This window comes from Carettochelys insculpta, chromosome 9 (genome assembly GCF_033958435.1).
Source record: "Carettochelys insculpta isolate YL-2023 chromosome 9, ASM3395843v1, whole genome shotgun sequence".
Lineage (NCBI taxonomy): Eukaryota > Metazoa > Chordata > Testudines > Carettochelyidae > Carettochelys > Carettochelys insculpta.
The window spans coordinates 733,882-739,144 of NC_134145.1; the positions used below are offsets into that span (position 1 = coordinate 733,882).

General features: G+C 50.0%; 1 long non-coding RNA gene across 1 annotated transcript in view; it reads left to right on the forward strand.

The window, feature by feature from the left end:
* The window catches only part of LOC142017433 (uncharacterized), a 68,203-nt gene extending 63,061 nt beyond the window's left edge, over window positions 1-5,142 (forward strand). The window contains exon 3 of the long non-coding RNA XR_012646525.1: window positions 4,583-5,142. This is a non-coding gene — a long non-coding RNA (uncharacterized LOC142017433). The remainder of the gene's footprint in view (window positions 1-4,582) is intronic.
* Window positions 5,143-5,263: the final 121 nt, after the last annotated feature.

The following is a 5,263-nucleotide window of genomic DNA, read 5'->3' on the forward strand; positions in this document are numbered from 1 at the left end:
TAGTTGGCCATGCGGAGCAACAGAGTAGAAGAGGAGTAGGCTTTTCTACCCAGAAGATCCAGCTTCTTTATGTCCTTGTCCAATCCCCCAGATTTGTACTGGGACGATTTGGACCTGTGTTGGGACGATTCAACCACTAGCGAGTTTGGCTGTGGATGACTAAATAGAAATTCCATACCTTTCGCAGGGACGAAGTACTTTTTGTCCGCTCTTTTGTTGGTAGGAGGAGTGGATGTTGGAGTCTGCCATATATTAGTGGCTGCCTCCATGATTGCATCGTCCAGAGGAATAGCAATTTTAGAAGAAGATGGAGGCCTGAGGTTTTTAAGGAGTCTGTGGTGTTTCTCCTGCACCTCCGCCACTTGAATATCTTGGGATTGAGCTACTCGTTTGAACAGCTCCTGGAACTGTTTCAGGTCATCTGGGAGAGAAATGTCTCCAGGGACTACGGCCTTGTCTGGCGAGGATGAGGAGGCATCACTATGGTATCTCTCCTCCAATTCCTCTGGATCCTGGCTATATTGATGTGATTGCCTTTGTGGAATTTCGAGGTGGGGTTCAATGTCTTTAGACCCAGCCTCTGATTGGGGAACTCCTGGTGTTCCCCCAGGTGGAAGCAGAACACTGTGGTGTTGAGGCGTGGTTGACGGGGATCCATAGTGAGACGTCGACCTCCTATGCTGACGCCCCGCATAATGATGGCAGTCATAGCAACAGGGACAGGGGCCCGGCGATGGAGACCTGGACCATGACCCAAGGATGTAAGGGTGGTGCCTGGAACGTCGAGACCTCCGAGATGATACCGACGTACGAGGAGAGCCTCTGTGAGAAGATTCGTAGGGATCTCTGCTAGATGATGGAGAAAAGCGTGCAGACCCCTGGGATGGACTCCGAAGAAAAGGAGAAGGACATCTGTGGCAGGCTGAAGGTGTTGCTGCCCGTCGAATCTCTGGTGGTGATCGTGGTGACAGAGGCAGCGCAATTACCTCAGGAGAGGGGCTGCGGTGCCTGGTCTTCGTTTTAGGCTTTACTCTCTTGGGTGGTCTTGTCGGTGAACTTGGTACCAGAGCAGGTGTCATGCTGATTGCCACTGCTCCCGGTGCCGTCGTTGCTGGTGCCGATGTCCTCAGTGCTGTCGATCCCGGTGCCGCAGTAGCCGGTGCCGGACTGACTAGTGCCCGCACAGCTCTCGGTGCCGTCTCCCCGGTAGCTGCAGGGCCGTGAGTGGTTGCATGCGCCGCGGCTTTACCAGTGGAGGAAGCCAGCGTGCGCGGGCCCTTTGTTACACTCGTCCCACTCCCAACAGTAAGGGGCAGGGATCGAGTAGGCGAGGCTCTTCACGGGCCCTTTGTTACACTCGTCCCGCTCCCAACAGTAAGGGGCAGGGATCGAGTAGGCGAGGCTCTTCTTTTCTTCTGCGCAGAGGAGGTCAAAGAGGCAGCCTTCCTCTTGTGCGGTCCTGAAGAGCCCTCCGCATGCGTTGCCTTCAATGAGGCAGGCTGAAGTGCTTTGTCAACTAACAGCATCTTCAGCCTCATTTCTCTATCTTTTCTAGCTCTATTAGTCAACTTGGAACAATGGGAGCACTTCTGGGGAACGTGCGTCTCCCCAAGGCACCGTATGCATCTGCTATGGCCATCCAAAGCAGGCATGGCCTCCAGCAAGATTCACACTTCTTAAAGCCGGGGGATGGCATTGTTAAAACTTAATTCTGAGTCCTTAGGTGCTAACAGCACACTTAACAGTCTGTTAGGTGATGTTAATAATCGTTGGCCTTTGAAGGCCGACAAACAAAAGCAGCGGGCCTGCCCGGAGGCGGCTGCTGCGGTTTTAAGATAGTCTTTAACTTTTAACAACTTTTAACAGAGTAACTAACTATAATAACTATAGAACTGCTAACTATGAATTGTTAAAAACTATTAATACGAGAAAAAAATAAGACTTATCTGTCTCAGGTGTTGGAGCTGGAGAGGATTCCGTCTGCAGCCGTTAGCGGTTGAGAAGGAACTGGAGGGGACCGGATCGCGCATGTGACCGTAAGCGCGCGAAGAGCTGATGCGCATCGGCGCATGAGCGACCCGACGGAGACTGCTGAAGATTTTCCGAGCTGCGGCGCCGGGGCGAGCCCGACACCTACTGTGGAGCACCCACGGGGACCACTCGAAGAAGAATGACCTTTGCAGCAGCATTTAGAACGGAGACAGGCAGGGCAAGACAGAGAGACGTGTCAAGGGCAGATAGAAGGACATGGCAGTATCAAGACAAGAAGCAGGATGTGGATGACATTTTTAGTTTTTTGAGGGGACAGAAAAAGGCTTTATCTTAGCAACGTTAAGCCGAAACATTTGACAAGACTAAAACGTAGTCTGGATCTGAGAACTTAGAGGTTTGAGTTAAAGACGTTGCCCAGATAACAGGCCCAAGTGACAGGCAGACAGATGGTGTTGTCCCTAGTGATCAAGTAAGCAGGTAGTGAACAGGATATGGGGGGAAGCGGGAGAGTCAGTAGCTGTTTTGGCCAGGGAAGCTTGAGTGATGGCTCAACATCCATGAGGAGACAGAACCAGGCCAGTATTTTAATCTGGAAAGGAGACATGCCTGGAACAGAGATAGAACTGAGTCACCAGCCCCCAGCTGGTAGCTGGACTTGTATTTGTGGGTGAGATTACCCTGTAGAGGTGTGCAGATGGAGAAGAAGAGGAAAGAGAGCACCCCAGGGAGCCACCCTGAGTGCAGATGAAAATCCCTCTCCAAAGGACATTTTGAATGTGTGGTTAAAGATGGAGGAGAACCAGGAGGGAACAAAATCACCAGAACCAAGGGAGGACAGGATTTCCCAAGGACGAGCAGGGTGGAAGGTGCCAAAGGTTGCTGATGACAGGTTGAGGAGGATGGTGTCCTAGTTCTGGGCTTTATCTAGGAAGACATTACTAGAGAGTATGGTAGGAGTGCTTTTAGTGCACTGTAAGAGTGGAAGAAAGATTGGGAGGGCCTAGGATGGAATTCCAGACAACAATTTTTACACTTTGTGTTAGGCAGGAGAGATGGGATGATCAACAGTGGTCTCCACTGCCTTGAGAATCTGTGCATCTCTTATTTACAGAGTGTTCAGTAGTTTTATCGCTAGAAGGCAGCTAGGGCACTAGCTGGAGGGCAAGTGAGGTTAAGTGAGGGTTTTTAAAATAGGAAAGACTACAGCATGTTTGACATGTGAGTGGAATGAGCCTAAGGACAGAGAGACATTACAAAGAAGTGGGTGTAGGAGAAATCAGGAGATGGGACAGGAGGACAGTAAGTAGAGAGCAAGAGTAGATAAGACAGCGCATTTGTGCTTCTGTTCCTGTACCCCCCAGGGCTGTGGCCATCACAACATGGTGTCTTGCAGGGTGGTGCAGAATTACTCAGTTTCCATTTAGGTTAATTTGTTTCATACCAGGGCCTGTGCCTGGGGATACCTATTGTGAGTACTGATAGATAAAAATTCTGCTGCTCATGGTAGGGAATGTTTTGTCCAGGTGAAATTCAACAGCAGCTCCAGGACTGAGCAGTCATACCAGTACACAACAGAGAGCTGCTGCCACATAAAGGACCAGCTCCTGGGGCAGCCAGGAGCATTTTAAAATGAATGAAAATATAAAAGATGAATGTATGGGGATATGCATCTCACAGAACTGGAAGGGACCGTAGAAGGTCATTGAGCTCAGTCCCCTGCTCTCTTAGCAGGAATAAACACCATCCCTGCCAGATTTTTTTTAATCTATTTGCCCCAGAGCCCTGGGTGGTCTCTGCAAGGGGTGAACTCACAACCCTGGGCTTAGCAGGCCAACACCCAAACCACTGAACTATTTCCCCCTGCTGCTACTAATTAGCCCTATACAGTAACCCGTCCATGGACTAATGTTGGGAAGGAGCATCTGCTACTCCCAAAGGTCCATTAACTGCAGTAGCCTCCCCAGCTCTCCCAGCCCCAGTTACCCTCCCCCAAATGAAAAAATAAAACAACAGAATCCTGACCAAAGCCACAACTGGAGGAGCACCATGACCCTGTCCTGGCTCAGACCCTGCTGCCATGCAAATCTTGACGTACCCCAGCGTGTGGCTGCAGCTGCCTCATCATGTGTGGCTGGAGGTGCCTTGCCACACGTGGTTTGAGATATCCTCTGTGCCTGGCTAAAGGTGCCTAGCTGTGCATGGCTTGAGGCACCCCACACCTGCTGCCTGCCACTGGAGGGGCTACCTCATGGCCTGCAGGAGCCGCTGCCACTGCGCACTCCTCCTGCAGGGGTGCAGTCTGCAGCAGCGGTAAGTCTCCCCCTCCCCTTTTATTTTGGTGGTGGAGGAGGATTTAGGATTTTATGGACCCCAGCGGACTTCTGGAATAATAGGTGGATGTCCGTTGTTCCCAAAGCCTGCCAAATGGGGGCCTGTAAAATCAAGGGTTTATTGTATAATGATTTGCTTGCAAGTTTTGCATGCTTCTCTGTCTCACCTGGCCAGCCACCCTTGCTTCTGATTAGCAATACAAATTAAGTTGTGTTTCTTGTCTACATTGAACTATATAATTCTGTCTCTCTAAAACTAGTTGGTGTGAGCGGAGGATGTGTGCATAGTTAAGGAGGAGTGTCAAAGCCATCATGAATGCCCAGATGCAAGAAACCTGAAGACAATCAGAAAGCATCCATCGTGCACGAAGCTAGAAACAAAATTACCAGAACTGATGAACCTTGGAGACAGGCAGACACCCACAAGAGTGAGACACAAACAAGAGATGATGATGGGAAGCCTGACAATAGCCACCAAATTATAACTGGGGAAAATGCTGAGATTAACGCCGATTAAGGATTGCAGCATGACATTGCAAAACCAGAGACTCCAATCGGAATTTACAAGTATACAAATAGGGTGCTTTTGCCATAGTTCTCTGGGTTCAATCCTGCAGCCTCAGACCATCGGACCACGACCATCGGAGCCCAGCTCTTCACTCATGTTCAGTCTAACTGGCTGCTTGACTTGAGCCATGACAGACTAACTATAAGAACATCTGCAGGACCTCTCTCTCTCTCACTGTGTACATGTGCTGCTTTTCATGTATTTTCAGTAAATGTGGTGTATTGCCTTCTCCCAAGACCCTGGGTGTTTTTTATAAGCATAACACTGGCTGTGTTTAGAGGCAGAGCTGTTCCACAGCCATTCGCAAAGGGAAATGAGAATCAGGCTGCAATGCTCCTTTGGACTGGAAACACAGACAGGCATGGTCACACTT